The sequence below is a fragment of the Pteropus vampyrus genome, unplaced genomic scaffold (genome assembly GCF_000151845.1).
Source record: "Pteropus vampyrus isolate Shadow unplaced genomic scaffold, Pvam_2.0 Scaffold477, whole genome shotgun sequence".
Classification (NCBI taxonomy): Eukaryota; Metazoa; Chordata; class Mammalia; order Chiroptera; family Pteropodidae; genus Pteropus; species Pteropus vampyrus.
Genome location: NW_011889258.1, coordinates 400,350 through 415,173, shown reverse-complemented (window position 1 = coordinate 415,173; position 14,824 = coordinate 400,350). Strand labels below are relative to the sequence as shown.

The 14,824-nt window shown below is 35.6% G+C and overlaps 1 protein-coding gene across 2 annotated transcripts in view; it reads right to left on the bottom strand.

Annotated features, from left to right (window-relative positions):
- Positions 1-8,628, bottom strand: part of LOC105307101 (putative P2Y purinoceptor 10) — a 20,704-nt gene extending 12,076 nt beyond the window's left edge. Inside the window, exon 1 of one of the 2 annotated variants that reach the window (XM_011382460.2) lies at positions 8,518-8,628. The gene's annotated coding sequence lies outside the window, so the exon portion shown is untranslated. Of the gene's footprint in view, positions 1-8,213; positions 8,381-8,517 lie in introns of those variants that run through there. The other variant, XM_011382461.2, reaches the window with a different exon arrangement.
- Positions 8,629-14,824: the final 6,196 nt, after the last annotated feature.

Below are 14,824 nucleotides of genomic sequence, written 5' to 3'. Positions count from 1 at the left end.
AATAATCACCTCTTCTTTATCCAATGATCCATTGATGGACACTCAGATTGCCTCCATATCTTGACCATTTTAAATAAAGCTGCAATGAACATATGGATGCACATGTCCCTTCGAAGTACTGTTTTGGGTTTCTTCGAATAAATACCAAGAAGTGAGACTATTGGATCTTTCTTTGTCTACTGTTATAGCCCTTGTTTTAAAGTCTATTTTGTCTGGTATAAGAATTGCTACCCCAGCTTTTTTGTTTTTTTGTTTCCATTTCTATGAAACAACTTTTTTCATTCCTTTACTTTCAGTCTGTGTGTCTTTGCATCTAAAGTGAGTCTCTTGTAGGCAACATATGTAAGGATCTTGTTTTCTTATCCATTCAGCCACCTTATCATTTGGTTGAAGCACCTAATCCATTTACATTCAAAGTAATTGTCGATAGATATGTAGTTATTTCCATTTTACTATCCATATTTTTTAACTTTTTTTTCTTCTTTTTAAAGAAGTTTCTGCAACATTTCCTGTAATACTGGCTTGATGGTGATGAACTCCTTTAGCTTTTTCTTGTTGGAAAGCTCTTCATCTCTCTTTCAATTCTAAATGATAACTTTTGGGTAAAGTAATCTTGGTTGTAAGCCCTTGCTTTTCATCACTTTGAACATTTCCTGCCAATTCCTTCGTTCCTGCAAAGTTTCTGTAGATAAGTCAGCTGACAGTCTTATGGGAGCTCCCTTGTAGGTAACTAATTGCTTTTCTCTTGCTGCCTTTAAGATTCTCTTTTGGTATTTAACCTTTGGCATTTTAATTGTGATGTGTCTTGGTGTGGGCCTCTTTGGGATCATCTTGTTTGGGACTCTGCACTTTCCATTCTTGCACATTTATTTCCTTCACCAGATTAGGAAAATTTTCCATCATTATTTGTTCAGATAGGTTTTCAATTCTTTGCTCTCTCTTTTCTCCTTCTGGTATGCCTATGATGCAAATGTTGGTGCACTTGATATTGTCTCAAAGTACCCTTAAATTATACTCATTTTTTTTCATTTTGTTGTTGCTGCTGTTCTGATTGGTTGTTTTCTGCTACCTTATCCTCTAAGTCACTTATTCAGTCATCTGCTTCGTCTAATCTACTTTTGATTCCTTCTAAAGTATTCTTCATTTTGGTTATTGTATTTTTCATTTCTGACTTTTTAAAAATGTTTTCTATCTCCATTTTTATGTTTTCTATTTCTTTGCTTAATTTCACACTGAGTCCATCTACTCTTCCCCTAAGGTCATCGAGCGTTCTTGTAACCAGTGTTTTGAACTCTGCATCTGATGATTTCTTGTCTCCATTTTGTTGAGTTCTTTTTCTGGAGCTTTGTTCTGTTCTTTCATTTAGGACATGTTTCTTTGTCTCTCCATTTTGGCTGCCTTCCTGTGTATGTTTCTATGTATGAGGTAATGCTACTACATCTCCCAGTCTTAGTAGAGTGGCCTTATGTAGTAGATGTCCTGGGGGGCCAGTGGCACAATCTTCTTGGCCAAGTGCTCCAGTTGTGTTCCTTGTATAAATTGTGTGTACCCTCCTGTTGTAGTTGAGCCTTGTTTGCTGTTTGCACATCAGTGGGAAGCATTGACCCTTGGACTGATTGGTTGTTAGGACTAGCCAGTGACTACAGTCAAGGAGTTGTTGTGCAGGGGCTGACCCTATGGGGCAGCATTCACTCTAGCATAGCTCTGGTTCATTCCTAGTCTGTCCATTGGTGTGTCATCTTTGGCTGTGGCCTCAGGTGGTACTCCAGCTCAGATAGAAGCTGACCACCAGGTGTACTAGCCCAAGGGCCTCTTAGGAGGGGCTCCATACAGGCCAAGTTCAGCTGCAGCCTATACCCTGCCCAGAGTCACCTGGCATGAGCCATCAAGCAATCCACAGATGGCCATTACCCATGCAGGGCTTGGATATGCCTCAAGAGGTCAAGCCATGAACTGAGGCTGGCTGCCACTAGGGCCAAGCTTGGGCCTGCTCGGCAATAGGTATGTCACTCACCGGGGCAAGATGCTGCTCAATTGGGTTTTGTGAACCTTTGAGAGATTTTAGGAAGTCCACAGCATAAGCCAAGGCAACACATTTTCCTGGAAAAGCCACTGGAAGTGGCTTGGGTGGGTCCACAAGGATCTTGGGGAATCACCAGGGAAGGGCAAGCAGTGTTAGCTAGGTTGATAGAGACTCAGATATGATGGCCACGTGCATCTGCAAGGTAAGTCAGGGGAGGACTCAATAAAGGAACAATGGCCTTTGCCAGGACTTCTGTCTGGGAGAAAGCTGCCCCTCCAGCCCTCACTCTAAAGCCAGACAATTCAGTTTCTCCCCATATGTCCTTGGCATCTTTTGAGCTACTGTCCTAGTTTTGGAGCTCAGAGTAAGTTCATCGGTGGATAAGTCCATTCACTGTTTTTTTTTAAAAGGAACACTTGGAACTTCCACAGCCCTCTGTCTCACTCAGCCACAATCTCAACTGATTTTCACATCCAGATTTTATAAGGACTTCTCTGCCAGACATAAGAACCCTGGTCTGGGGAATCTGGCATGGGACTGGGACCCCTTTTATCTCCAAAGGTACCTCCACAGCCAAGATACCCCTCTCAATTTTTAACCACCACATGTTGTGTGGGATCAGCCCATTTTGCATCTCTATCCCTCCTGCCAGTCTTGAGGTAGCATCTTCCGTATGTCCTTAATTATAGGATTTCTGTTCAGCTAGCCTTCAAGTTATTTTCAATAATAGTTGTTCTGTAGTTTAGTTGTAATTTTGATGTGGTTGTGAGAGGAGGCAAGCACAGTGTCTACCTACTCTGCTATCTTGACCAGAATCTCCTGATAACTCTTACACTGTTAAATTTTTATGGATCTCTCCACACTGGACTATATTTGTGAAGTGAGAAGTCATGTCCTAAATATGTTTATCACTCTCTTTTTTGCTAATCCTTGAACAAGGGTAAACATATAATATTATTAAGACAATTGATGTTAACTTGTCCATATAGAGATTAACCCCAAGGACTTAACCTCATTAATGCTGCATTACCAGCTCACCTAACCAGGACCACAAAGATAATACAGGCCAGGCAAAATTATAACCCGTGAAAATGCCATATCTTCAGCATATACTTCAGACCCTAGCACTGTGTTTGTGGACCAACCAGAGAGAGAGATGAGAGCAGAATTCCCAGTGCCTCCAATACCATTCTTATAGAAGTAAATTCCTCTTGGTTTCTCCAATGTACAGTACTTTCCAGGGTACACACAGCTTACACCAAATACCATGACCATGAAGAAAGATACCTCTTATTTTGAAAGGAGGGTCCAGTGACAGGAGCTAAAATCTAAAGGGAATGACCAGCACAGAGTTCTAAGCTAATAATCAGAGCATAATATCAGCAACTATTTTTAAGCTAATAAGATTTATTTTTAATGTGTGGCTCTACGGATGTTCCTGATAATGAAGATTGGTATAACTTTATAACTGAAACTCCATCAAACTTCTTTCTCCCTGGATCCCATCTCAGAGGTCAATATTTTGCTCATCTTTCAAGATCCCATCTCAGTCCTCATCTTTTCCTTGCACTGGGCAACCCTATTCTAATTTTGTCCTTCTTTTTTGTACTCTTAGTGGACTTATAGGATATACAATGAGAATCTCTGAAGGAAGTCTATCTTATACTTTTATACTCTTTTCTTTGCAGAGAGTTAGTCATGCAGTAGAAGCTCAATTGATACATGACTTATAAAGGTAAGCGTATGGAGAAGAGACTCATAGGATAATAAAGTTAGAGTCTAATAAATCTGTACGTCTAAGAGCTTTAAAGCCTATAAACTCAGCTTTTTATTTAAAATCCAACAGGAATCCTCAAAACTTAAATGGTAATTTGGTCATTAAACACTACTTTATAAAATAACTGAATTTTGTCTCAGAACACAAAAAATATGTCAGGTGTTTAAATATGCTTAAACGAAGCTGAGTTCAAGAAAGTAGGTACCAATAACATCCACCCAAAGGCAGCTTTTCTTTTCAACCAACTAGCTCCATACTGTGGTTTCACAAAGGTACAACCAAAGTGAGCTTACATTGTTGTAACATCAGAATTTGTGCCAGATTCCTAAGTCTCTGAAATACTAAGTCCAAGAAGTTTCCACATGCTTTCTGTCAGTCACTAGCTAAAGGTTATTCATATCTTACCTCTAATCCTTGTCCGAGTTCTGAGTTAATTGTTATTATACTCCTTTACAGATAAGAAATTAGAAGCTCAACAGAATTAAGTTTCTTTCTAAAAGTGACAGCTATTATGATTTCAATTGTGATAGGGCTCTTCATGAGTATAGAAAGCTAAAATTATTTTCCTCCAAACAATTTATTGCATGGATGGATATTTTAAAGTGGGACGTCTATAGATAAGAATGTTCTTCAATGATGAATAAGCTATATTCTTGGTTGTAGTTCTAGCACTTTTATAACTCTGAATATATGACAAATGGCTGTCCACCAGGTGTCAGGGTGGGGTTGTATAAAAACCAGAGTTCTTTACGGAGTTTTATCTGTGAACCTAGACCATAATACATCTGTGTATAGAGTACTAGAAAAAAATTTTTGTTACAGTAGTGAGCTGAATGTGGCAATATTTTGTAGAATGGAAACTACTCAGAAGCAGTCAATTATATTGAAAAGAGTACTGGATTTAGAGTTAAGACACTTGGATTCTAGTAATTTTTCAAATACTAATATGACTCTCAATTATTAAAATACTAATTTTACTATTAACTATTAACTAGTCAAGTACATATTAACTATTCCAATACTAATACTAATTCTAGTAACTACTCAAATCTTCATGTTGCTCTGCTAAGCCTGTTCCACTCTGTAGATTTAATTTTCCTCATTATTAAAATAAGATAATTTGAACTGGATAAGCTTTAATGTCTTTCCAGCTCTAACTTTCTTGACTTTATCGACATGCCTCCTTTCAACCCCTGCTCCACATACCACCAGCACTAACACTACCATCATTAAAGCAACCACCACCATCTCAACCCAGTGCTGATTTACTTTACAAAGCATTATTACATCTATAATTGCTATTAACCATCATCAAAGGCATATATTGTAAAGATAACATCTCAGTTTTACAAATCAGGAACCTGAGGCTCAAAGAAGTGATTTAATCTACCTGAAGACATAAGGTTAGCAAGTAACAGAGTGAGGAGGGTATAACCTAGGCCTCAAGATGACTGCTCTTTTTCTAATACAACTCTACAAAGCTTCACTCTCTTATTTTCCCCCCCATATTTTCACCCTTCATCATTAAGTCATTAATACTACTAAATGAACACATTTATCAAATTTGCTTCTCCTATGTTCTTTGATGATAGTGCTGGTATGTGGGCTTGTCATTTTGGGATTAGGGAAAATGAAATAGGTAAATTGCTGGTGGTGGCCCCTCCCACTCCCTAGAGGAAAACTGTGACAGGCCATTTGGGAACCTAGCTTGCTTTGTCTTATCTTACCTTTACCTTGTTCTTTGAACTACAAAAATCTTATGTGAATTACCCAAACCAGTTTGATCACCATGAACATGGTGTCCTTCATTCAATCACTCACAACCATAGCCAAAGAGGAACAACTGAAATTTGGAACTATGCTATTTCCTGAATTGATTAAAATCAATTCTAAATAACTTACAAAGATTTGGATATATTCTACAAGTCTACAAATTTTTTCCTATAAATTAAAAGTGAAAAATATTTTTAACCTTAAAATGAGTTAAAGTAATTATACTATTCACAAACTAATATCTCCAAGTTTGAATTGAACTTACATACATGCATCTTTATTAGATTTTTAATCATTTAAAAAAGAAGTCTAATTAGATGCCATTTTTGCAGTTGGGGCAGCATTTTGAGAGTGAGAAGAATAACATTCTTTAGGCAAACATAGGGCCATATCTTGACTTAGTTATCAGCTGTCTAGCTTGAAACAACCCACTTCATATCTCTGGGCTTCAGTTTTGTCATTTATAAAATTAGGATCACAGTGCCTGCAGCATAGATTGTTGTGAATGTTAAATGGAAAATGTACATGAACATACCTATTTTCATGCCTAGTACACAGTAGACATTAAATAAATGTTAGTTCACTCTCCCTTTACTTTTACAAAGAGTAATATTCATGGGCCTTTGGTTGAATTTGTACTTTTCTAGGTTTAGAAAATAGTTGTGAGGAATGGCCAGTAAGACTAAACAATATTTCTTAAAGTAGAAGGGTTGAAAAGATGTGTTGCTTGGAAAAAAAATCTTTATTGTGGTAAATATATTTGTAATTCAAAATTATTCTCCCCATAGTACAAACTGGTGAAAGAATATATCTACAAAATTATTTTTGGCTGTTGAGCACAGAAAACTTTAAAAATGTTAATGTAATGGGGTAGGCTTTTCTAGGAGTCCAAGGTCTGTTTCTAGGGAGGCAAGTTCACAATAATCTTGTAGTGAGGTTTTTTTTTTTTTATATATTTTTCAAAGGAAATTATGGTTTTAAAAGATTGAGAAATACTGACTGAAGGACACTGTCATAATAGAAATCAGAATTCAGAATTTTTTCCCTTGTTTGTTGTTTGTGTTTTATCATTTTTTGAAAAGGGAAGTTACTTGCAAAACACTTGCCTGTGGTCTAAAAATTGAATCTCTCATAATAACATTATTCTGAAAAAAAATATACAATGGCCCTTTGAGATATAGACTATATTTTCAGGTCTCCTGTAGTCAAATTTCCCTACTATAGCCCAATTATTTACCATTTCATGATATATAACTCTTCTCAGTTACATAGGAGCCTAGAGTCAAATCATTGTATTGATAGGAAAGAAATTAAAGACCATTTAGTCCAAGCCTTCCCCCTATTATAGGTTAGAATATTGAGAGCCGAAGAAATAAAGCAACTTGCTTAAGGTTACAAAGTGAGTCATTGACAGCACTTGAGCTTGACTCTCTGTGTATTGATTAATCTGCTTCATCACTCTCTCTGTGATGCATGTGAATCAAACTAGATTAAAACTTCCCTGCAAAATTCCTGACTTGGATTTTGACCAAATGATTTTAAATAAAGCATAAACTACCTGCCAGTCATTGCCTTGATTGTTAGAACACTTAAAAAGGGTGGTTTCACAACAGACAGCTCTGTCCTCTTTGCTAAACTTTGACAGAGGCTTATATACTTCCCTGCCTCTTAGGATACCAATTGACCTACTTCAGACACAACTGGTTATGAAGAACCACTCAAAACTACCCAGAAGTATGGTTACTCATTCGATATCTTATGTTCCACCACTGTTAGGATTTGAGCAGAGTATACAACTTGAACTCCATAACTTTCTCAGTTAAGCCCCCATATGATCTGCTTTTGACCAAAGAAGGACCTGTCTTCAACAGGAAACATTGCAAAAACAATTACCCTGAATGCAAGACCTAATTATTTGTATAACTCAGGCCATGTCTTGCCTTAGTATACCAGCATATCACTTATTTTCAGCAGCAAATAATTTTACTGTGTCACAATTGCTAAGAGATAAACTCTTCAATTAATAGAAATGATCATAACCCTCCAGATCCATTTGACCAATAAAAATAAAAATATCCCCACTTGCAGGATCCTTGGGACTGAGAATACTCCTCACAAAAACCACAATAAAAGAAATAACTCTGAACAGACTCTGAAATCATTTTACCAGAGCTTACCATCTGGGATATTTTCTCCTTCCCTGACCTAAAATTCAACATAGTTATTAATGCATTTACAGTATTCTCTGGAAGATATGGGCTGCTGTATGGGAAAGAGAACATGATTTAGAAGACACAGATTCTAGTTCCAGCTCTACCATTAACTAGCTGAGTGATCTATCCTAAATGTCTTCACTGGCTCTCAGTTTTTCCATCTGCATTGTGAGGGATTTGGATCTCTAAGAGCTCTTTCAGCTCCAAAATATATGATCTGACATTCTTTTCTTTTCTCTTGATAGAACTTACTATCTATTACTGTAACTATGAAAGCTAAACATACAAAGGGAGGAGCTTATACATAAAACATTTTCTTCATTATGCAACTAGAAAGACAATATAGAGCAAAAATTCAAATCCTCTTTTTCTGGCTGAATATGTCAAGTTGTCTCATTGAGTATCACTGAATACACTGTTTTCTTACCATTTCGTGCCATCCTCCCTGGTTGATGAAGAAACAAAGAGCCCTCAGCAAAGTGTGAGATGCATCACAGACTCCATGCTCCTGTGTCATGGTGGGGACTGATAGCATTAACCCTAACTTTGTAATCTAGTCAGACTCAATGGATATCACCATTGCTTCTGCTGTAAGAAGTCTGAAATGAGAAACCAGAGACCATTTTCAATTTTGACACTGGTCTCACATCTGCCACTGTCCTAGATCTTCATGCCCCCACAAATTGTCCCACATGAAACCACCAATTCCCAGATACTAGGCTGTAACTTACCCTGGAGCCTTGATGGATTAGCACTCTTGTTTCTTTGCAGGGACCTGGGGGTGAAAAAGCTTAATCTGAGTGGTATGGATCCTGCTGATAACTGACAAATTTGTTGTTGAAAGAGGAAGTTGAGTGCATTTGGTGTCTCACCACAGAAACGTTATTTGCACAGACCGAAGGTAAGTCCCTTGAGCAGATGACGCTACTCAAGGTTTATTTTATTTTTAATTCATTGGTGCAGCTTCAAATAGCATGGAGCCAAAAGCTATGCAAAATCAATGACTATATATTAGCCTTCCTCACAGTTGCTCACCTTATATCCTTCCAACACATCCCACATGCCTATCTGTTTTACTGAATTCCAGCATTCTCCATGGCAAGATGAAATTTTGAGGCAAAACCTTAAGTAGTTTACCCAAGAACAAGAAAGCTGGAATTCTTTCTAGCCTGAGGGGCAAAGGGTAAAAAATCCTCAAGAATACAAGTCAGAACTAACAACAGTAGGACTATCTTTGATTAAGCTGTTCCCTCCTTCTGGAATGCATTTTCCTCAAACTCTCATCTCAAGGCTCATAATTTAATGTATAGTTTAGTTATTTCTGTATATTTCTTATCCCCTTAGTATACCGAAAACTGCTTGAGGGCAAAGATCATGTCTTACTCATCTCTGCATTTTCAATCAGTCCAGCACAAAGTCTTTTTATAAATGTTTGTTGAATGCATAAGTGAGGGAAAGAATAAAAAATTAATGTTCAAATAATGCATGAATAAACTTTGTTTATTACAGAATCTCCCTACAGATTACTAAGATTTTGGTTTTTATGCATAATGTCTATGGGTATTTTTACGTATACAAATTAAGAAAGACCATACTCTTAGGGACTATAGTGTCAGCCAAGTCTGAGAGTAGTTCTGAGAAACAAGTCTTGCAAAGTAGCAGAAACCTCTGTGGGCATGTAAGGGAACCATATTCAGACATTATGGTCTATAGCTGCAAAGAGCTTTCTGGGTAATAGCCATAGCAAAGGAGAAAAATAAAGTACTGTGGGTTAGGTGAAACAGTAGCATTTGAATTTATGGATAAGACTGAAAAAAGAAGGAAATGACAATATTTTGTAGTAAGGAAACCTGGATTTACAACAAGCTCTGTTTCTAAAACCAGAACTAGATGGGGCCATGTCCAACACTCAGAAATGTCTATTAAAATTTCAAGGACATCAGGAAAAGAATACTTTCAGTATTAGAAACTAAGAGCTTGAACTGATTTATGAAAAGGCCATGACTTGTGTGGACTGGCAAAAGGATAGGTTACCCATCCTAGCTTAGGTATATCAAATAAAATATGCTTGAACTTGCAATCACCTTCTTAATTCTGATTTCATATATTTATCTAGCTCCAAACTGTTGTTAATCTAGTATTCTGATTTGGCAACCCTACTGAAAGGAAAATATGCTGACAGGCCGACATACATTTTAGTCAATTTGACAGTTCTGTTCCTTACAATAAATTATTGGCTTTCTAGTACAAATCCATCCCTTATACGTTTGGGCAGCATGACTCAGTTTTCCTAGGATATGATCTTACTCTGGACAAAGAAAGTTCCAAACCTGTTGAGTTTTAAAGCCAAACTCTGGGACAGAAAGAGAAAAGGAAACTTTTCCTGACAATTAACTATTGTCACTGCTTCCCACCTTCATTTCACAGACGACATGTTAACATTGCTAAAAGGAAAGCTTGCCAGCTTACTTCATTTCTCTTTTGCATGCAAGTACCTCTGCTTTCATTGGCCCTAAAAAGGGAAGCAAAAGTAGCTTAGAAGTGAGTGACCCAATTTATGCAAAGACAATTTCAACTCAGGTAAAATTTTTGAGCGTTAATTAAAAGGAGAAAAGCTGTGAACAAACCAAAAAAGTTAATAACTTAATTATCATCTCCAATTGACTTTTAGGAGAGAATCTACTAAATATTGAGCATGACTGATGACCTAGGAATCATTATCACCTCAAACCAAGTAATAAATATTCAGTCATAAGATAGTACAAAAAATAGTACAGCTGTTCCATTTTGCCCACAGTTCTGAACTCTTATTTTCTCTCTATGTTTAGAGACTAGTTTACTTTAACTGGTGCATCATATCTTCCATAAGCTGGGGAAAGTTTGAGTCGGTGCTTCAAAGGCTTTTAGGTCTTCTCTAACAGTAACAGCAGATTAGGTGTGATAGCTGTTGTTGAGGTTATTATTAATGAATAATACTGTGTTTTATTCACTATACTGTGTTTTCTAGAAGAACCCAAGAGTACTGCCTGATCTTATAAGGTGTTAGGAAGAACTAGACTTTTCCTAAGCAATTGATTTGATTTGATTCTTATGGATACCAATAATGGTGTCACATATATCTTTTCATTTGGTCTACTGAAAAAATGGGAACTTATTTATAGTCTCTTGGTAGCAACTTTGGACATCTTTTTATGGTGTGCTTTTTCTGATTATTGTCTTTCATGGCTCTATTCTTATGTTCTTGCCTATTTTTTGTTTATTATTTTCTACCTCGTTATTCATTTATATTATCTTGTTATAGTATGCATTCTTTCGAACCATCTTCAACCCTTTCTGAAACAATAGTGGAACAAAAAAGGGAAAAAAAGGAAAGAGTGAATTGTGACTTCAGTTCCTTTTGTGTTAGAACTAGTGAATATTAATTGCTTTAGATAATCTGTCTTCAGAAGTTTTCCATATTTGATTCTATATCTACAGACTATTCCTGCACTTTTTTGAAATTAATCATTTTAAAAGTAATTAAGGAGCTACAACAATGAGCAATTCTGTTGGATGCTGAGTTAGAAGGGTGGGATTCAGAAGTATATGTTCCCTATCCTCTAAGAGTTAACTTTAAGTGACAAGTTGATCACTCATAAAATAATTAGAAAATGTAGAATAATATGTGATTTTTTATTAAGTTATGTGAAAGTTAAGATGAATTCACTATAGGTTGAACATATTTGGGAAGATTGGCTAGTCTTTGCTCAATAGACAAGTTTGGTTTAAGCAGTATTCCCAATAGGTGGGACATGTCCCATTTGAGGTATACAAGGTAATTTTTGATGGCACAAAGAATAACCTTTTAAACAACTTCAAGTTATATATTTGTTTTAAGGTTTTAAAATATAATATAATTAGTACTTCAAATCTATGATTTTATGGATAATATTACTTAAGATGAGGCTAAAGTAGGTTACTAAGCTTTAAAAATCGTGATTTAACAAACACACACACACAAAGTATAGAGGGTAAGCAGACATAGCAAAAACTATGTAAGATCATTTGAATATCTGAAATTTGGGAAATACCAGCTTAAAAAGGAGAGAAGGAATATATATTGCCAAGGATATGAATAAAGAATAAACATGTACTATTCATGTGATAATGAGGACGAAGTTTTAACTAAAGCATAGGGCATGTTAGGGAATGCGGAAAGAAGCTTTGAGGGTGGAACCATATAAAGAAGATCTGAGTACAGAAACCACAGAATACAGGAAGGCTTCAAAGGATTTTAAACATAGCTGAGAGAAGATAAAAACTCTTATTTATTTAGTACTCTCTATGTACTGCTCATTATTCTAGGCAATTTACACGCATCATCTCATTTAATTCTCAGAACAATCCTATGGAGTAGATACTAATATTATCTCCTATCTTATCCATGTGTGAATGGCAGCACAGAGAGGTTAATTGGCTTCCCTAAGATCATACAACAAGTAAGTGGGAAAGGCAAGATTCAGACTCAAGTCTTTCTGTCTCTGGAGCCTAACCGTTTTTTATACCACTCTCTGAAAAATTGTTAAGACAAAGATGTACAGAATGGATTAGAAAGAGAGCAAAACAGGAAGTGGAAAGTCTTAATGGAGGATATACAATTAATTTAAATTTAAGGTAACAAGAGCATGGATTAGAGCAGTGACAGTAAGAGTGAAAATAGAGGGTAATTTCAAAAGAATTATTTTTCTCAAAAGAGCACTTAAAACTGTAATCAGAAAGATGAAAGAGGAAATGAGTCTTCATGGATAGGAATAAATCAGTCTTTAGGGGGTTAATTTTTGTATATTTTTCATTAAAACTTCTTTTAAGTCATACACAAAAAGTATCTTTCTTCAATGAAAACAATACTTTGCAACTGGAAGAGGGGTTCATTTTTTCTGAAACCTGGAGGTTTATTTTGAAGACAGGTATCAGTACAGGGAAACTTCTTAAGAACCTCTGTGAAGAAACTAAAGTCCTGAAAAGGGAAGCGATTAGTCTCACAGGATATGAATTTCCAAAGAAATGGATTTTAGATAATTTCCATAAGAAGGGGTTTCCTTCAGATAAAAAACTAGCTGGTTCAGTGTACATGTTGTGAATTAACATGAATGATGGGATTCCCCCAAATTCTTGGTGATCCATGAACAATAAACAAGATGACAAGTAATAAGGAAAAGGTGTATCTTGCCTTGGTTTCTTATTTTGGACTCCTTGCTATGAGGTTTACAAGCTTCATACATGTCACGAGGACTGATCATTGAGAAAATGGAAGAATAAGAGGAAAGTATATTTGTGCCTAGTCTTCCTTTGCTAGTCTTTTTGTTCAGTTTTTGCTCCAAAGATATAGTGCTTTTCCAGTCCCTCTGGGTTTCCGTTGTCACAAAGGAATGTGGTCTGGGTAGATTCTTACAGGAAGGCTTTTTAGGAACTGAGCACCGCAAACACAAGAAAATAGATTTCAAGTGTCTGGAACTTCAGGCACTGACAAGCAGCAAAACTTATTCAAATCAGTAGCAGTTTTCAAACTTTTTGGTTTCAGACCCCTTTACACTCTCAAAAATTATTTAGGGTCCTAAGAGCTTTAATTTATATGGCTTTTATCCACCAATATTTATTACATTTGGCATTTAAAACTGATATTTTAAGAATATTTATTAATCTGTTTAAAATAATAATAAATCCTTTAATGTTAATATAAATAACATATTTTATAAGATATAACTAACTTACCAAAAAAGTGAGAAGAGTGACATTGTTTTACATTTTTGCAAACCTCTTTAATGTTTGGCTTAATAGAAGATACCTGGATTCTCATATCTGTTTTTTCATTCAATATGTTGTGATGTATTGCTTTACTTGTAATATAGGAGAAAAATATCTGGCCTCACATGGGAATGTAGATGAAAAAGGGAGGAGCATTTTAATAACTTTTTTTTTTGTATAAGTGTACATATTCTTTGATACAACCCTAAAACTAGCAAGTAGTAGCTCTTTACAGGGTAATTGCAATGTGGATTCTGAAAGTATATAAAGGAACTTTTCAGATTCTATTTCATTAAAATTCATTGATTGATCTTGTACTTTGTATGTATCTCTTAGCCATGCATTATTTGTAACAAAATATATTGGTCTTTTGGAAAATATTGGTTCATTGAGTTATATAACTATTGATACAATTCACTATACAAAATCAAAAACGTATCACATCTGTTACTATGACTACTGGTTTCATTAGAAAAATCTGTAATAGGAAGCTATCAAGCATATGCTCATGTGTGCAAGTTGTCTAGAATTCTAAATTTTACTAAAAAACTCAAATTTTAATATTCGCAACAAATACTTGTCAGTTGTTTTTTCTTAAAGTGACAAGTTAATTTCAATCCTTTCCAAGAAATGTCTGCCAAAAACTAAATTGGAATAACCACAATTTTCTTTCAGTCCTTCTTTTAAGTAAAACTGGTATTCCATAAAAAACTGTCTAGTTCAGCACAAAGCTTAAGTAATTTTACAGATGTTTTTCTGTGAGACAACCATTATCCTTTGGTGCACAGTGGAAGTACTTCCATTTTTTCACACAGAACATTAAAAAGGTATGTACTCAAAGATAAAGATTTAAGAAAATTAATAATTCTACTACTTCATCAAGGATATCCTTAAGCAAAACAGATTTTCATTACCCATATATATATAGTGAAGAATATTAGTATAGTTTGGTAAAACTGCCTTGATATGTATTAAGGTACAAGAAGTTTTATCCTCCATGGTTCTTATACCATTAGTACAAATGTCAATAGAGTGCAAAGGAAATTATATCTTAGAATTATTGTAAAATAGCTTTGATCTTGAGAGACAACTAAAAGAGTCTCAGGGCCCCCAGGGATCTACAGACCATACCTGAGAACCCTCGTCTCAAATCATGTTTCATAGGTAACCTCAAGGCATTGTTAAAAAATTTAATCAAAGTGTTGTGACTAAATACCTATAAGTAGAGCTATATAGTATTTCATGCTGGGATTA